Raw genomic sequence first — 19,013 nt, 5'->3', positions numbered from 1 at the left:
GTGCACTCGAGAAGAAAGTATATTCTGTTGCTTTGGGATGCAGTGTTCTAAATATATCTGTCAAGTCCATCTAATCCAGTATATCATTCAGGGCCCTTGTTTCTTTATTGGTTCCCTGTCTAGATGTTCTATCAATTGTTGTAAGTGGAGTATTAAAGTCACCTTCAATTAACACATTCTTATCAATAAGGTTGCTTATGATTGTGGTTAATTGTTTTATGTATTTTGGGGCTCATGTATTTGGCGCATAGACATTTATAATTGTTAGCTCTTTCTGATGGATAGACCCTGTAATTATTGTATAATGCCCTTCTTCATCTCTTGTTACAGCCTTTAATTTAAAGTCTAGTTTGTCTGATATAAGTATGGCTACTCCAGCTTTCTTTTGACTTCCAGTAGCATGATAGATAGTTCTCCATCCCCTCACTTTCAATCTGAAGGTGTCCTCAGGTCTAAAATGAGTCTCTTGTAGGCAGCAAATAGATGGGTCTTGTTTTTTTATCCATTCTGATACCCTATGTCTTTTGGTTGGCACATTTAGTCCATTTACGTTTAGTGTTATTATAGAAGATATGGGTTTAGAGTCGTGACGTCTGTAGGTTTCATGCTTGTAGCGATATGTCTGGTACTTTGTCTCGCAGGATCCCCCTTAGGATCTCTTGTAGGGCTGGTTTAGTGGTGATGAATTCCTTCAGTTTTGTTTGTTTGGGAAGACCTTTATCTCTCCTTCTATTCTAAATGATAGATTTGCTGGATAAAGGATTCTTGGCTGCATATTTTTTCTGTTCATCACATTGAAGATTTCCTGCCATTCCTTTCTGGCCTGCCACGTTTCAGTAGATAGGTCTGCTACCATCCTTACGTGTCTACTTTTGTATGTTAAGGCCCATTTATCCCTAGCTGCTTTCAGAATTCTCTCTTTTTATTTGTGTTTTGCCATTTTCACTAGATATATCGTGCAGAAGATTGATTCAAGTTATGTCTGAAGGGAGTCCTCTGTGTCTCTTGGATTTCAATGCCTTTTTCCTTCCCCAGGTCAGGGAAGTTCTCACCTATGATTTATTCAAGTACACACCTTCAGCCCCTTTCTCTTTCCCTTCTTGTGTAATTCCACGATACAGATATTGTTCCTTTTGATTGCATCACTTAGTTCTCCAATTCTTCCCTTGCACTCATGGATTTTTTTATCTCTTTTTCTCAGCTTCCTTTTTCCATAATTTTATCTTCTAAGTCACCTGTTCTCCTCTCTGCCTCTTCAGTCCATGCTGTGGCTGCCTCCATTTTATTTTGAACCTCATTTATAGCATTTTTTAATTCCTCAGGATTGTTTTTTCAGTCCTTTGATCTCTGTAGAAATAGATTCTCTGCTTTCCTCTATGCTTTTTTCAAGCCCAGCGATTAATTTTATGACTGTTATTTTCAATTCATTTTCTGTTACATTGCTTAAATCGTTTTTGATCAGTTTGTTAGCTGTTGCTAGTTCCTGGAGTTTCTTTTGAGAATTCTTCCATTTCATCATTTTGGCTAGTTTCTGTCTCTTATGAGTTTTAAAAGCTTGTTATGTGCTCTGCACCTGCAAGCACTGCTATTTTAAAGGAGGGTCAAACACTGTCCAGGGCCTGGCCCTTCACGAGGTGTTTTTTCAGAGATTGTTACTTGCTCTCTGTTTTTGTGACTTTGGTTATTTTATTCCCCTACTCATAGTGATATTTTGGACCCTCCACCAGGCGTACTTTGATTTGTTTCCTGGAGTAGCCCTATCTTTTTTCCAGCTTTCCCATTTTCTTCCTAGTAGATTCAGTCTCTTTTCCTCCCAGATTCTGTTGTTCAAAGTCCTTTGGCTTCTGCACTTCTGTTTGAGAGACGCGCGAAGTATGTATCCCCCTACTTCTCTGCCATGTCGTCCCCTATTTTATTGATCACTGTAACTTTGTAATGTTACATGGCATCCAGAAATGTGATGCCTCCAGCTTTGTGTTTCTTTTTCAAAATTGGTTTCGTTAAATGAGGTTTTTTGTTGTTCCATAAAAATTTTAAGATTGTTCTAATTCTGTGATAAAAGCTTATAGTATTTTGATAGAGAATGTCTGAACTGTGTAGCTTACTTTACATAGTATAGACCTTTTAGCAATATTTGTTCTTCCAATCCCTGAGCAAGGAATGTCTTCCATTTCTTTGTGTCTTCTTCAGTTTCTTTCATTAGTGTTTTATAGTTTTCAGAGTCCAGGTCTTTCACCTCTTTGGTTAGGTTTATTCTTAGGTATCTTCTTATTTCTGGTACAATTGTAAGTTGTATTGATTTCTTAATTTCTCTTTCTGCTGCTTTACCATAATGTATATAAATTGCATGATATTTTTCCATCCCCTCACTTTTATTTTGCGGGTGTTGTTTGTTCTAAAATCAGTCTCCTGTAGGAAGCACATAAATGGGTCTTGTTTTTTTACCCAATTAGTCACCTTATATCTTTTGATTAAACTTTTTAGGCCATTTGTATTCAAAGTAATTATTGATAGATATGTGTTTATTGTTATTTTACTATTTGTTTTGTAGATGTTTCTGAAAAATTTTTCTGATCCTTTCTTGTTTTTCTCTTTTCATGTCTTCCTGATTTTCAATAATGATATATTCTCGATTTCTTTGTTTTTATTTTTGGTATATGTTTTAGTGGTTTTTGGTATATTGTTACCAGAAATTTTGTGTATAACCTCTTTTGTATATAGGAGTCTATATGGTCTTTTACGTTTGGACCCATTCCTTTTTTCTCTACTCCCTGCATTTAATGTGTATGTTGTTATAATCTATATCCTTTTCTCCTGTGAGATACTTGACTGATTTTTTTTTAACTAAAATATTCATTTTTACTGCTTCTGTGTTTCTTACCTTTATATTGTCACTTTTTGTTTCTCCTTTTCACCCAAAGAGTCCCCTTAAATATTTCTAGCAGGGCTGTTTTAGTGTGCATGAATTCCTTTATTTTTTTGCTGTTGTCTTAGAAACTCTATCTCATATTCTAAATCATAGCCTTGCTGGATAGACTATTCGTGCCTATAGATTTTTCCCATTCAGCATTTTGGTATACAATGTCACTCCCTTCTGGCTTGCATAAGTTCCATTTAAAAAGCTCCTGCTAGCATTATGGGTTTTGCCTTTTAAGGTACTATCTTCTTTTGTCTTGCTGCTTTTAAGATTTTGTTTTTATCACTATATTTTGCACATTTAATGTCAATATGTGTTGGCCTATTATTGTTCACTTTGATGGGGGTTCTCTGTGCTTCCTGCATCTGTATATCTGTTTCCTTCTCCAGATTAGGGAAGTTTTCAGCTATTATTTCTTCAAATAAATTTTCTGCCTCCTTTTCTCCCTTTTCATGTTTTGGGACTCTTATAATATGAATGTTATTAAATTTGATGGAGTCACTGAGATAACCAAAGTCTGTTCTCATTTTGCATAATTCTTTTTTCTCTCCTGTTCAGTGTGAGTACTTTCTATAACTCTGTCTTCTAGATCATTAACTTGTTCCTCTGGTTCTTCCATTATTCTCTTCTTTCCATAAAGCATGTTTCTCATTTTGTTTATTGACCCCTTTATCTCTGCTATGTTATTCTTTATCTCTGTGTTAAGGGTCTCACTCTTGTCTTACACTCCTTTCTTAATTCCAGTGAATGTCCTTATGATCATTGCTTTAAATTCTGTATTAGGCATGTTACTTATATCTGTTTCACTTAGATACCTGTCTATGGCCTTGTCTGTTCTTTCATTTGGTATATATTTCTCTCATTTTGTCTGTCTCTCTGCATCTGCTTTTATATGTTAAAAAATTCAGCTATGTCTTCTGCTCTTGGAAGTAGTGCCTTTATGAAGAAGAGCTCTTAGAGTGCCCTGAAGTGCAGTGTCCCATTTTCCTGAACCTGGCCTTCAGCAGAGTAACCTGTGTGTGTTGCTTGTGTTCTGCAGTTGTGTCTGAGTCACACTTCTAGTAAATGTGTAAATCTAGTAAATCTAGTAAATGTGGTATAAAATGAGCTTATGGTTCTCCTACTCTACCCCTTTTCCCGGTAGACATCCATAATGAACAGATTTAAAATCAACATTAAAAATAACATGTGAGGGGTAATAAAGATTTATAGGTTTAGAATACATTTAAATATCAGATAGTATTAACTTAAAATAAGTTGATGTATATATAGGATATTAAATGTTAACCTCATGTAATACAAAGCAGAAATCTATAGTAAAACAAAATATAATGAGAAAGGAATAAAGCTAAGGAAATCACCAAACCACAAAGGAAAAATCCAAGAAAAAAAGAAAGGAACAGAGAGGAAGTAAAAAGAAAATATTAAAGAATATATCGATACATTCCTATCTACAATTACTATAAATGTAAATGGACTAAATTGTCCAATCAAATATATAGACTAGATAAGTTGATTTTTTTTTTAAAAAGCAAGGTTCATTAATATGTTGTGTGTGCAGTCACTGCAGATCTAAAAACATGAAGAAACTGAAAATGGAAGTATAGAAAAAGGTACTGCAGATCTAAGAACATGAATAAACTGAAAGTGAAAGTGTAGAAAAAGGTATTCCATGCAAATGGAAAAGAAAAGAATGCCCGTCTTTTGTGTGTTGGGAGGTTTTTGATTACTGATTCAATCTCTTTCTTGGTTATTAATATGTTTATGTTTTCTGTTTCTTCTGTTTCAGTTTTTGATAGTCTATATGTTTCTAGTAATTTATACATTTCTTCCAGCTTGTCCAATTTGTTGGTATATAGTTTTTCATAATAGTTTCTTAAAATTACATGTATTTCTGTGGTATTAGTTGCTATTTCTCCTCTCTCATTTGTGATTTATTTATTTAGGTTCTTTCATTTATTTTTGATAAGTCTGGCTAGAAGTTTATTAATGATATTAATTTTTTCAAAGAAGTATCTCCTGGTAATTATATTAATTTTTTCAAAGAGTTATCTACTGGTTTCATTGATCTTTTCTGTTTTGTTTTGTTTTGTTTTTTAGTTTCTATATCAATTATTTCTGCTCTAATGTCTATTCCTTCCTTTTGCTGATTTTAGGCTTCCACTTACTCTTTTTCTAAATCAATTAGGTGTAAGGGTAGGTTGTTTATGTGAGATTTTTCTTGATTCTTGAGGTAGGCCTTTTAATTTTAGGACCACTTTTTTTTACTACATGCCAAAAAACTCCTGAAAACCAAAGTCTAGAGCCAGATGGCTTCGCCAGCAAATTCTACCATACATGTAAAGAAGAGTTAATACCTATTCTTAACTATTCAAAAAAATAGAAAAGGAAGGAAAATTTCCAAATTTGATTCTGTAAGGCCAACATTACCCTGATACCAAATCCAGATAATGACTTCACTAAAAAAGAGAACTATAGGCCAATATCCCTGATCAACATGAATGCAAAACTTCTTGATAAATACTAGCAAACCAAATTCAACAATACATTGAAAGAATCATTCACCACATTGAAATGGGATTTATATCTGGGTTGCAAGCATGGTTCAGTATTCACGAATCAATCAATGTGATACACCACATTAATAAAGTTAAGGTTAAGAAACATATCATCCTTTCAATTGATACAGAAAAAGCACTTGATAAAATACATACAGCACTCATTCATGTTAAAAACCCTCAACAAAGTAGGTTTAGAGGGAATATACCTAAGCATAATAAAGGCCATCTATAAAAGACCCACAGCTGATATCATTGTTAGTGTGGAAAAGTTGAGAGCTTTTTCTCTATGTTCAGGAACAAGATAAGGATGTCCACTCTCATCACTGTCATTTAACATAGTATTGCAAGTCCTAGCCACAGCAATCAGATAACAGAAAGAAATGAATGGCATTCAAATCAGCAGCAAAGAAGTAAAATTTTCACTATTTGCAGATGACATGATACTGTATATAGAAAACCTAAAAGACTCTACCAAAAAACTGCTAGAACTGGTAAATAAATTCAGTAATGTTGCAGACTCCAAAATCAACATACAGAAATATGTTGCATTTCTATACACCAGTAATGAAGCAGCAGAAAGAGAACTTAAGAAATCAATCTCATTTTCATTTGCACCAGATATAATAAGATACCTAGGAATAATCATAACCAAACACATGAAAGGTGGTTATTCTGTAAAGTATAAAACACCGATGAAAGAAATTGAAGAAGACACAAAGAAATTGGAAGGCATTCCATGCTCATGGGTTAGAATGACAAATACTGTTAAAATGTGTATGCAACCAAAAGCAGTGTACACATTTTATACAATGCCATGAAAATACCAACTGCCCTTTACACAGAACTAGAACAAACAATCCTAAAATTTGCATGAAACCACAAAAAACCTTGGATAGCCTAAGCAATCTTGAAAAAGAAATGAAAAGGTGGAAGCATCACAATTCTGGACTTCACATTATATTACAAAGCTATAGTGATCAAAACAGTATGGTACTGGCACAAAAATAGACACATGGGTCAATGGAACAAAATAGAAAACCCAGGAATGAACCCACAGATATATAGTCAACTAATCTTCAACAAAGCAAGAAAGAAGGTCCAATGGGAAGAAGACAGTTTCTTCAATAAATGGTGTTGATATAACTGGACCATTTTCTTCACTTGATCTTAGCCAAAAGGCCGAGAAGCGATTAGACCATTTTCTTAAACCAAAAACAAAAATAAATTCAAAATGGATTCAAGACCTAAATGTGAGACCTGAAACCATAAAAATCCTAGAGGATTATACAGCCATTAACATCTTTGTCTTCAGCCATAGCAGTTTCTTAAAAGATATGTCCCCTGAGGCAAAGGAAACCAAAGTAAAATAAATTTGGGGGACTTCATCAAAATAAAATTCTGCACAGCGAAGGAAACCATCAACAAAACTAAAAGGCAGCCTACGGAATGGGAGAGTATATTTGCAAATGACATATCTGAAAAAGGTTTGGTATTGTAAATATATAAAGAAGTTATAAAACTCACTGCTCAAAAAGACATGAATAGACACTTCTCCAAAGACATCCAGATGGTCAACCAACACATGAAAAAATGCTCAACATCACTCATCATCAGGGAAATACAAATCAAAACCACAATGAAATACCACCTCACACCTGTCAGAATGGCTAACATTAGTAACTCAGGCAACAACAGATGTTGGTGAGGATGCAGAGAAAGAGGATCTCTTTTGCACTGCTGGTGGGAATGCAAACTGGTGCAGCCACTCTGGAAAACAGTATGGAGGTTCCTCGAAAAATTAAAAATAGAAGTACCCTATGACACAGCAGTTGCAGTACTAGGTATTTATCCAAGGAATACAGGTGTACTGTTTTGAAGTGGCACATGCACCCCAATATTTATAACAGCACTATCCATAATATCCAAAGTGTGGAAAGAGCCCAAATGTCCATCGATGGATGAATGGATAAAGAAGATGTGGTACATATGTATATGCAATGGAGTATTACTTGGCAGTCAAAAAGAATGAAATCTTCCTGTTTTCAACTACATGGATGGAACTAGAGGGTATTATGGTAAGCGAAATCATTCAGTCAGAGAAAGACAAATATATGACTTCACTCATATGAGGACTTTAAGACACAGAACAGATGAACACAAAGGGAAGCAAAAATAATATAAAAACAGGGAGGAGGATGAAAACATAAGAGACTCTTAAATATGGAGAACAAACAGAGGGTTACTGGAGGGGTTGTGGGAGGGGGGATGGGCTAAATGGGTAAGGGACATTAAGGAATCTACTCCTGAAATCATTGTTGCGCTATATGCTAACTAACTTGGATGTAAATTTAAAAAATTAAATTAAAAGAAAAAAAACCTCTTCACAATAAATGAATTATCCAATTAAAAAATGGACAGAAGACATGAATATATCTTTTTTCAAAGAAGACATGCAAATGGCCTATAGATACATGAAAAGATGCTCAAAATTACTCATCATCACAAAATTAAAACTACAATGAGATATCACCTCACACTTGTTTGAATGACTAAAATCAACAATATAAGAAATAACAGGTGTTGGCCAGAATGTGGAGAAAGGGAAACCCTCTTGCCCTGTTGGTGGGAATGTAAACTGGTGCAGCTGCTCTGGAAAGCAGTATGGAGGTTCCTCAAAAAATTGAACTACCCTATGATCTAGCTATTGTATTGCTTGGTATTTACTGAAAAAATACAAAAATACTAATTAAAAAGGATACATGTGTTTTGATGTTTGTTGCAGAATAATGTACAATAGCCAAACTATGGAAACAGCCCAAGTGTCCATTGACTAATGAATGGACAGAAGATGTGGTATATATGGTGTGTTTTGTGTGTGTGTGTGTGTGTGTGTGTGTGTGTGTGTGTGTGTAATGGAATATTACTTAGCCATAAAAAAGGATGAAATCTTGCCATTTGTAACAATGTGGTTGGAGCTGGAGAATACTATGCTAAGTGAGAAAAGTCAGAAAAAGATAAATAGCATATGACTTCACTCATATGTGGGATTTAAGAAGCAAAACAAATCAGCCAAGGGAAAAAGAAAGAGAGGTAACTGAAGAAACACTCTTAACAATAAGCAACAAACTGATGGTTAACAGAGGGGAGGTGGGTGTAGGATGGCTTATGTTGTTGATGGGGATTATGGACTTCCCTTGTGATAAGCACAGGGTGTTGTATGGATGTGTTGAATGAGCATATTTAACACCTGAAACCAATATAACACTGAAAGTTAACTAGCTGGGATTAAATAAAAAACAGTAAAAATGAAATTTTCTAAGGAGAAAAAAACACTGGTGAAATTGTACACATATTAGACAAAATAAACTTTCAAACAAAGATGGTAATAAAAGGTATAGAAAGGCATTACCAAATGGTAAAGGAAGGATAAAGAAAGATTGGTCTTAATGACACATTAGACCAGATGGACTCTATAGACATATAATGAATGTTCCATCTACAAGCACCAGAGTACACATGGAACATTGTCCAGTATAGATCATATTTAGGTCACAAAACAAATCTTAGTAATTCAAAAAGATTGAAATCATATCGACCATTTCTTTTTATCACAATAGTATAAAAATAGAAATCAATTACAGAAGGAAGACTGGAGAAATCACAGGTATGTGGGTATTTAAAGAAGATGCTACTGAACACTCATTGGATTGATTAGGATATCAAAGAAGTGGAAAAAAAAATACCTGGAGACATATGGAAATGGAAATATAACGGTCCAAACCATATAGGATGCAACAACGCAGTTTTAAGAGTTAAGTTTAGGGGCGCCTGGGTAGCTCAGTCGGTTGAGCTTCCAACTTTGGCTCGGGTCATGATCTCACAGGTTGTGAGTTCGAGCCCCGCATCCGGCTCTGTGCTGACAGCTTAGAGCCTGGAGCCTGCTTCGAATTCTGTGTCTCCCTCTCTCTCTGCTCCTCCCCCACTCATGCTCTCTCTCTCCTTCTCCTTCAAAAATAAATAAAAACATTTAAAATAAAAAAGTTAAGTTTAACTGAGAATAAACTGAGGGTTGATGGGGAGAGGGAGGGTGGGTGATGGGCACTGAGGAGGGCACCTGTTGGCAGGAGCACTGGGTGTTGTATGGAAACCAATTTGACAATAAATTTCATATTAAAAAAAAAGAAAATGAAGGAGTAAGGGGAAAAAAAGTTAAGTTTACGGTGATACAGACTTATATTGAGAAATAAGAGAAATCTGGAAGAATCAATCTTACTCTACACACAAAGGAACTAAAAAAAGAAAAACAAAGCCCAATTTAATAGAAGGAAGGAAGACCAGAGCAGAAATAAATGAAATAGAGACTGACAGTAGAAAAGATCAATAAAAGTAAGAGGTAGTTCTTTGAAATAATTAAGTTGACAAACATTTAGCTAGACTCATCAAGAAAAAATGAGAGTGGACTCAAATTGATAAAATCAGAAACAAAGGATAAGTTCCAACTGATACCACAGAAACACAAAGGATCATAAAAGACTACTATAATTATATGCCTACAAATTGGATCACCTAGAAGAAATGGATAAATTCCTAAGATGTACAGTTTTCCAAGACTGAATGATGGAGAAATAAAAAAGATCAGTGTAGATGGAATTCAAGGACCAGATGGCTTCACTGGTGAATACTGTAAAACATTCAAAGATTTAATCACCATCCTCAGACTCCACATAAAATTAAAGCAGGAATGCTTCCAAACTAATTTTACAAGGTCAGTCTCTGATAGCAAAACCAGACAAGAATGCCAAAAAATGAGGAAATTACAGGACAATATCCCTGATGTATAGAGATACAAAAATCTTTAACAAAATATTAGCAACATGAATTCAGCAATGCATTCAAAGGATCATACACCATGATCAGGTGTATGCAAGGGATGCAAGAATGATCAATATCTGCAAATCAATCAACATGATATGCCACATTAGCAAAATGAAGGATAAAAGTTATATTATCCTCTCAATAGATGCAGAAAAAATATTTGAAAACATTCCACGTTCATTTATGATAAAATCTCAAAGTGGGATAGAGACAATGTATCTGAATATAATAAAGGTGATACGTGAGTAACCCACAGCTAACATCATACTTAGTGGTGATAAAGGTGAAAGCTTTTCTCTAAGATCAGGAACAAGATAAGGGTACCCATTCTTGTCACCTTATTCAACATAGTATTGGAAGTCCTAGCCACAGCAATTAGCCATGTAAAAGAACTAAAAGGCATCCAGATTGGAAAGGAAGAAGCAAAAACTATAATTATTTGCAGATAACATAATACTATATATAGAAAACTAAAGATTCTACTAAAAAACTGTTAGAATTCATAAATGCATTCAGTAATGTTGCAGGATAGAAAACCAGTATACAGAAATCTATTGTGTTTGTATACACTGAGAAACTATCAGAAAATATACTGAGAAAACATCCCCATTTACAATTGCATCAAAAGGATGAAATACCTAGGAATAAATTTATGTAAAGAAAGGAAAATCTGCACACTGAAATCCAGAACTGATGAAAGAAATTGAAGAAGAGAGATAAATGGAAAGATATTCCATGCTTATAGATGGAAAGAATTAATATTATTTTAGTGCTCCCTAAAGCAATCTAGAGATTACATGCAATCTCTATCAAATCCCAGCAGCATTTTTCACAGAACTGAATCAGATAATTCGAAAATTTGTAGGAACCACAAACGACCACAAATAGCCAAAGCAAACTTGAGAAAGCAAAGCTGGAGGCCTCACACTTTTTGACTTCAAACTATACTATAAAGTTCTAGTAATCAAAACAGCATGGTATTGTCAGAAAAACAGACAAGTAGATCAATGGAACAGAATAAGGAGCCCAGAAATAAACCTGCAAATATATGATCAGTTAATTTACAACAAAGGAGCCAAGAATATAAAATGGGAAAAAAGTAGTCTCTTCAATAAATGATGTTGGGAAAACTGGACAGCCACATTCAAAAGAATAAAACTCCAGACCACTATTTTATACCATCCACAAAAATTAACTCATAAAGGAAGAGCTGAGTGTAGGACCTGAAATAAGAATTCCTAGAAGAAAACATAGGCAGTTGTCAGTTTGTAACCCTCTAAGGAGCCTATTGAGTGTAATCTCAAACTGGCCTCTGTATTCAGAGGAGCAGGAGAGAAAGAGCCAGGGCACTCCAGGTTGGTAGGTGTCAGTTTTAATAAGTAAAAGGAACTTTCACTTAAGGCTTGTCTTGGGTGGCAGCAAGACAAATGGATCTCCATGTCCGCCCACGAAATCTTAAAAGTTTATAAGGAGACATTACGTGGGTTCAGCCAAGTAATCTGTGCAGGTGTTCCCGACACCACATCATTATCTCAAGGCTTTGCCCTTGGAGCAGCTTCTGGTAGTGGAAAGGCAAGAAGAACCTGCATTTCAAGGGCAGAGTTTAGGAGCCTTTGATTGCCCTGGGGTCCAGCTCAGAGGTTAGCTGGTGGTCGCATCTCTTCTTTTCTTTTCTTCTCTTTTCTTTTCTTTTTTCTTTTCTTTTCTTTTCTTTTCTTTTCTTTTCTTTTCTTTTCTTTTCTTTTCTTTTCTCTTCTCTTTTCTTTAATACACACACATACACACACACATATATACATGTATATATACATGTATGTATATGTGTGTGTGTGTATATATGAAATTTATTGTCAAATTGGTTTCCATACAACACCCAGTGCTCATCCCAACAGGTGCCCTCCTCAATGCCCATCACCCACTTTCCCCTCCCTCCCACCCCTCATCAAACCTCAGTTTATTCTGTTTTTAAGAGTCTCTTATGGTTTGTCTCCTTCCCTCTCTGTAACTTTTTTTCCCCCTTCCCCTCTCCCATGGTCTTCTGTTAAGTGTTTCAGGATCCACAGAAGAGTGAAAACATATGGTATCTTTCTCTGTATGACTTATTTCACTTAACATAATACTCTCCAGTCCCATCCACATTGGTATAAAAGGCCATATTTCATTCTTTCTCATTGCCAAGTAGTATTCCATTGTATATATAAACCACAACTTCTTTATCCATTCATCAGTTGATGGACATTTAGGCTCTTTCCATAATTTGGCTATTGTTGAGAGTGCTGCTATAAACATTGGGGTACAAGTGCCCCTATGCATCAGCACTCCTGTATCCCTTGGGTAAATTCCTAGCAGTGCTATTACTGGGTCATAGGGTAGATCTGTTTTTAATTTTTTGAGGAACCTCCCACTGTTTTCCTGAGCAGCTGCACCAGTTTGTGTTCCCACCAACAGTGCAAGAGGGTTCCCATTTCTCCACATCTTCGCCAGCATCTGTAGTCTCCCGAATTGTTCATTTTAGCCACTCTGACTGGTGTGATTTGAGATCTCAGTGTGGTTTTGATTTGTATTTCCCTGAGGAGGAGTGACGTTGAGCATCTTTTCATGTGCCTGTTGGCCATCTGGTTGTCTTCTTTGGAGAAGTGTCTATTCATGTCTTCTGCCCATTTCTTCACAGGATTATTTGTTTTTCAGGTGTGGAGTTTGGTGAGTTCTTTATAGATTTTCGATACTAGCCCTTTGTCCTATATGTCATTTGCAAATATCTTTTCTCAATCTGTCAGTTGCCTTTTAGTTTGTGGATTGTTTCCTTTGCAGTGCAGAAGCTTTTTATCTTCATGAGGTCCCAATAGTTTATTTTTGCTTTTAATTCCTTTGCCTTTGGAGATGTGTCAAGTAATAAATTGCTGCGGCTGCAGTCAGGTTTTTTTTTCCTGCTGTCTCCTCTAGGGTTTTGATGGTTTCCTGTCTCACATTCAGGTCCTTCATCCATTTTGACTTTATTTTTGTGAATGATGTAAGAAAATGGTCTAGTTTCATTCTTCTGAATGTTGCTGTCCAGTTCTCCCAGCACCATTTTTTAAAGAGATTGTCTTTTTTTCCATTGAATATTCTTTAAAGCATTTGAAAAAAATCAGCATCCGTTCTTAATAAAAACCCTCGAGAAAGTCAGGATAAAAGGAACATACTTAAACATAATAAAATCCATTTATGAAAAGCCCACAGGTAATATCATCCTCAATAGGGAAAACTGAGAGCTTTCCCTCTGAGATCAGGAAAATGACAGGGATGTCCACTCTCACCACTGTTGTTTAACATAGTGTTGGAAGTCCTAGCATCAGCAGTCAGACACCAAAAGGAAATCAAAGACATCAACATTGGCAGATGAAGTTAAGCTTTCACTTTTTGCAGGTGACATGATACTATACATGGAAAACCTGATAGACTCCACCAAAAGTCTACTAGAATGATACATGAATTCAGCAAAGTCACAGGATACAAAATTAATGTACAGAAATCAGTTGCATTCTTATACACTAATAATTAAGCAACAGAAAAACAAATAAAGAAACTGATCCCATTCACAATTACACCAAGCATCATAAAATACCTAGGAATAAACCTAACCAAAGATGTAAAAGATCTGTATGCTGAAAACTATAGAAAGCTTATGAAGGAAATTGAAGAAGATGCAAAGAAATGGAAAAACATTCCCTGCTCATGGATTGGAAGAATAAATATTGTTAAAATGTCAATACTACCCAAAGCTATCTGCACATTCAATGCAATCCAAATCAAAATTGCACCAACATTCTTCTCGAAGCTAGAACAAATAATCTTAAAATTTGTATGGAACCACAAAAGGCCCTGAATAGCCAAAATAATTTTGCAGAAGAAGACCAAAGCAGGAGGCATCACAATCCCAGCCTTTAGCCTCTACTACAAAGCTGTTATCATCAAGACAGCATCGTATTGGCACAAAAACAGACACATAGACCGAAGGAATAGAATAGAGACTCCAGAATTGGACCCACAAAAGTATAGACAACTAATCTTTGACAAAGCAGGAAAGAATATGCAATGGTCACATCTTTTCAGTGTTCTTCCCCAATAGTCCATCTCTCATGACCAGCTTTCACAATCTCACGTGCCCTCTTGTGCAATGGGCCTTAAGTGGTCAGTAGTGGGTTTTATTAGCATTGCAGCGCCTCTTTGGTGCCTGGCTGGCTGCTTTGTAGGCTAATGCAACAGTTACAGTACAGGGACATATAAAGGAAACATAGATTAATACAATGATTTCAAAATCAGTGACAACTGTTTTTTTTATAAGAGCCCATGATCTTAGCCACTGACTGATTTATTAGGTATCCTAAGCTGGGAATTGGATTATTAGGGGCATTCACTTGTGTTTCATGTGATTTAATAAAGAAGATACATTAACAGATTCATTAGGTGTGAACATACAACATTATGTTTGGATAATGGCACAGATACCTCTTTGTGAGGCGTAATAATGTCTATTGCCATTTTTTTTTGGACAGTAAAATAGTAAGGACAGGTTTTATTGTTATGATTGAATGCTTGCTGAGTGAATTTATTAAGGGCTTCACATTTGCTGTAATGCCTTCTAAGCCACTGGAGCGAACAAAGACAGTGGCAAAATGGTTAGATCAGTGGAAAAACTGAACATTTCTTCTGACTTTGAGGAGAGGGAGGTTAGCACCTTTAGAAACTTGACTTGGTTGTATATACCATTGTCCTAGACTCTGGGTCTGGTGTTCTCTCTTGTCCAGCAGGAGAGCGGGATGCAGGGTTAAAAATGTGAGAGAGGCTAACATCCGGGAGGAGACAAGAGCCCTGATTTTTATTAGGATCAGAAGGCTTACTGGCATGATGGGTGTCCACAGAGAGACAATGAAACCGTGAACATTAACTCATGGCTGTGGGGAGAAGGGGGTTTTAGAGATATGCGGTGTTAGGGGTTTGGGTCAATACAAAACAAGATTCTGGTGCTGGGTGGAAGGTTGTTTACAGCAAACATGAGGCTGGACCTAAACTGGCCTAGGGAACAAGAAAGATAGAGCTAGACTGGCCTAGGGGACAAGAAAGATAGAGCATGCTATCTCAGTGTCAACAAGGCACCCTTTTTTGCTAATTAGCTCTGCTCTGAGCAACTTAGCCCCACTGTGGTCTGGAGCTCTATTTACCTGTTTACCTTATTTGGTCCTTCCTTCCTGTGAAAGCAGCTTTCTGCTATTGTCCTATACCTTTGTTCTATACTGGGGGCCTTTGCCCTGTTTGTCAAATCTTATTTACCTAATCTTGTTTACCCAAACTTAGGTGTGTTCATCCTATGGCTTTTTAATTCTTTATGCCTTGTTAATCCATCAATGCAGACTCAGGAAATTCCTAAGCTTATTCCTCACATACCATAAATGTTGGACAGGGGAAGCAGTTCTGTCAGGTGTAAAGAGCTGAACTGGGGTCAGGATATGCCATTATCAGGACCCCCATTTACTCCCTTCTTTCAGTAGTGCGTGTTTCGTTTCAGTTATAGTGTATTTTAACAGCTCTGGCATGTAGCAGGACAAGAGGATGTTAGTGGAAGTTGAGTAATTCTTCACCCCAGGGTGTGAAGTAAGTCACCTATCTCATAGGACATTGCATTGTAAATTCTGGTAGATAATTTATTTTCCAGGAATGATGGGGCTTGGTGTTTTCCACAGCATATTGTGTTGATCCACTGTGAGATTTGGGGCAATGGCTGTTTCCCGAAGCTTCTATATCTTTACATATCAGGTGCCTAGGCAGGGATCTCTAGTCTGACATGTGGGGCAATAGGCCCTACTGGTTGGTCACTTAAATATTTTAAAGCCTAGGACAGTATTTTAGATTGGTTGGTCAGGGTGGTCTTGCCTGTTAAGTATCTAATTTGCTGTTTTAATATTCCATTTTCCTTTCTACCAACGCTGCTGTTTGTTGGTTATAGGGAAGATGGAACCTTTGTTTAATGTCATATTTTATTGTTCAGTCTTGCACATCATGGCCTTCGAAATGTGACTTCTGATTGTTATGTGTTTGGTGAAGGTATTCATACATGGTACTCAATTTTTTTTTTTTTTTATAATCACCTAATCATGGCAGCCTGGTTTACATGGTGGCAGGGAAAAGCTTGGGTTAGGCCAGATGCAGTGTCTACATAAACCAAGGCATATTTACAACCCTCACTCAAAGGAGGGCAATATAGTCAATTTTCCAGTTTCTCACAGGTTGTGAACTCCAGTGGATGGCCCATGTCTTTTGGCAGTTGCCTTGGGTTTGTTTGGAACACACAACATGCTCTTCTTTCTTTAACCAAGTCACTGGACTCTGAGGACAGTCTCTGGCATCCTTGACAGTATGCTATCATACTTGGGCATTTTGGGAGCCACTCTTTTTATGTACCCAATCTGCTATCACTACTGAAAAGGTCAGTAGCTAAGGCTTAATCCCGAGCTGGGGCATCAGCTTCTTGATTGCCAAGGGGTGTCTGTGTCTTAAGAGCTAGGGCATGAAAAACAGTGAGAATCACTTCAGGCTCTTGCAGATGGACCCAAATGTCATTTTATATATATCTTGACCCCACAAGGACTTTTTAATGGTCATCTGCCCCTCAGTTTCCCATTGTTCAGGCCTTAAATTTAATCCCTGTAGAATAGCCTAATTAACAGTACAAAGGGCTAATTGCCAGGGCTCATGAGTGATCAGCAGCCAAGACCACTCTGAGCTAAGTGCACTGGCTGCTGTCCTGACTGCTATGTGAGAGGCTTTACCTGGAGGAGCACTGTGTACATTGCTAGGAGCTATTGCTCTATGGGGTATATTGGGGCTTTACCCACTTCTGGAGCTGGAACCAAAATCCCAGGGCCATCCTCCCCTTTTGTTATCTCTGCCATCGTTTGGAGTCATGGACATATCTAACTCAAATGGTAGTGCTGCGTAGGAGATGCCCAGGGTTTTAATCTGTTTTATTAGTATTTTTGCCTTCTCAAGAGGCAGCTTGCTGCTGTGGTCCCCAGTCCCATATGTGTCCATTTTTTACTAGGCAGCATAAGGAATGGGGAGTACTATGCCAGGTGCAGATTAAATGTCTTCCAAACCCCCAAAATTCCCATAAAGGATTACACCTCTTTTACATTCTTAGGGGTTGGTTAGGCTTGCACCTTTTCAGTTACAGATTTATGGGTCTTAGCTGACCGGATGACATCCAAAACTTTATGGCAGTGTCTGGGCCTTAAATTTTCTTCGGGTTCATTGCCCATCTTCTTCCTCACAGATGTTCCTGAGCAAAGCCTGCAGGTGTCCTGTAGCAGAGGTAAATTTTTACATGTTAACATATTATCAATGTAATGGACCCATTTTGCTGATGGGAGAAGGAAAACAGCAATAGGTCCCCAGCTACTACCATCCTATGACATACTTTGTGGCTATGCATGTAGCCTTGGGGGAACAGTTGATAGGTTCATTATTATCTCCAAAATGAAGGTTTAATCTTAGTTATCAGAAACCTGTCAAAGTCTTTTCCATGAGTTTTCTTGAAGATGAAGCACTTTTGTAGGAACATTTTTTGCAAAGCATCAGAGCAAAACAGCAACTGCAAATGACAGAAGACTTAAAAATGGCCATTTGGTTTGATGAGAGTTCATCATAATGCAGTTGACGAGAGAACTATAGCAGTCTGTATTATTTTTTTCTGGCAGTGTTTTGGTTATCTCCAGGGGTGTTGATGTTTCAAAGACATGGTAAGATTTATAAACTTCAAGGGACAAGGAAAGATGTTATGTTTTTTCCTAGGAGTTTTGGGGCAATTGCTATTTAAGATTAGGGGTGAGATGGTATGGGACATTTTATCTGTTTCCTCACCAATTACCACAACGTCCTCTTCTTCATTTTCATCATTTTCTCCAAGTTTCCACCTCTTAGCATCCTAATCAGGCTCTGTTATAAGTTCTCATATCTTAACACATGGCAGCTTGCACCCTCCTTGCTTTGCAAAAAGCACACTAAAGTATTTAATTTATCATTCTGCTCTTCTATCTTGTCTGCCAGCCCCAGAGCTAGCAGAGTGGTGGACACTTGTATGTCCATTTCTAATCTCAGCTCTACTAACTTTCTAACTTGAGCTTCAGCCTTTAGTTGGGCATCGGTAGCTAGCTGAACTACTCACAGTAGAGACCCACTGTGGCAACCACGTGTTTCCCTTCTCTGCCTCAATGTGGTATGTGCATTTCCTCCAACAAGAACATTACACTGGGTGGCATTTTCTGGGTATCCCCATACTCACGCAGTAGTCCACAAGTATCTACCATATAGGCACCTTCCTCCCACAGAAGTTGATGGCTGATTTGGTATATTTACTGCAGATGCCTCATTCCCAAGGCCCATTTCTTTGGTCTCCTGTCTGGCTTGCCAATTGCCAGTTCATAACCTTCTTGGGAGCTTCTTGGATTTAATCTGAAACTGGCCCATATAACCCAGAGGGCAGAGAAAGACCAAAGAAAGAGGTAGGCCACTCTAGGTTGGTAGGTGGCAATTTTAATAAGCAAACAAAATTTACACATGAGGCTTATCTTGGGTGGCAGCAAGACAAATGGATCTTTGTGCCTGCCCGCCAAATCTTAAAAGTT

The 19,013-nt window shown here is 37.0% G+C and overlaps 1 protein-coding gene and 1 pseudogene across 8 annotated transcripts in view; one reads left to right on the top strand and one right to left on the bottom strand.

Annotated features, from left to right (window-relative positions):
- BRWD3 (bromodomain and WD repeat domain containing 3) overlaps positions 1–19,013 on the top strand; it is a 251,447-nt gene that overhangs the window by 86,753 nt on the left and 145,681 nt on the right. The gene's annotated exons all lie outside the window — the stretch shown is intronic.
- Positions 6,536–6,669, bottom strand: LOC131503362 (U2 spliceosomal RNA; annotated as a pseudogene).

The sequence above is a fragment of the Neofelis nebulosa genome, chromosome X, assembly GCF_028018385.1.
Source record: "Neofelis nebulosa isolate mNeoNeb1 chromosome X, mNeoNeb1.pri, whole genome shotgun sequence".
Lineage (NCBI taxonomy): Eukaryota > Metazoa > Chordata > Mammalia > Carnivora > Felidae > Neofelis > Neofelis nebulosa.
Note: the sequence above shows the minus strand (reverse complement) of the source record. Positions and strands in the feature narration are given on the sequence as shown.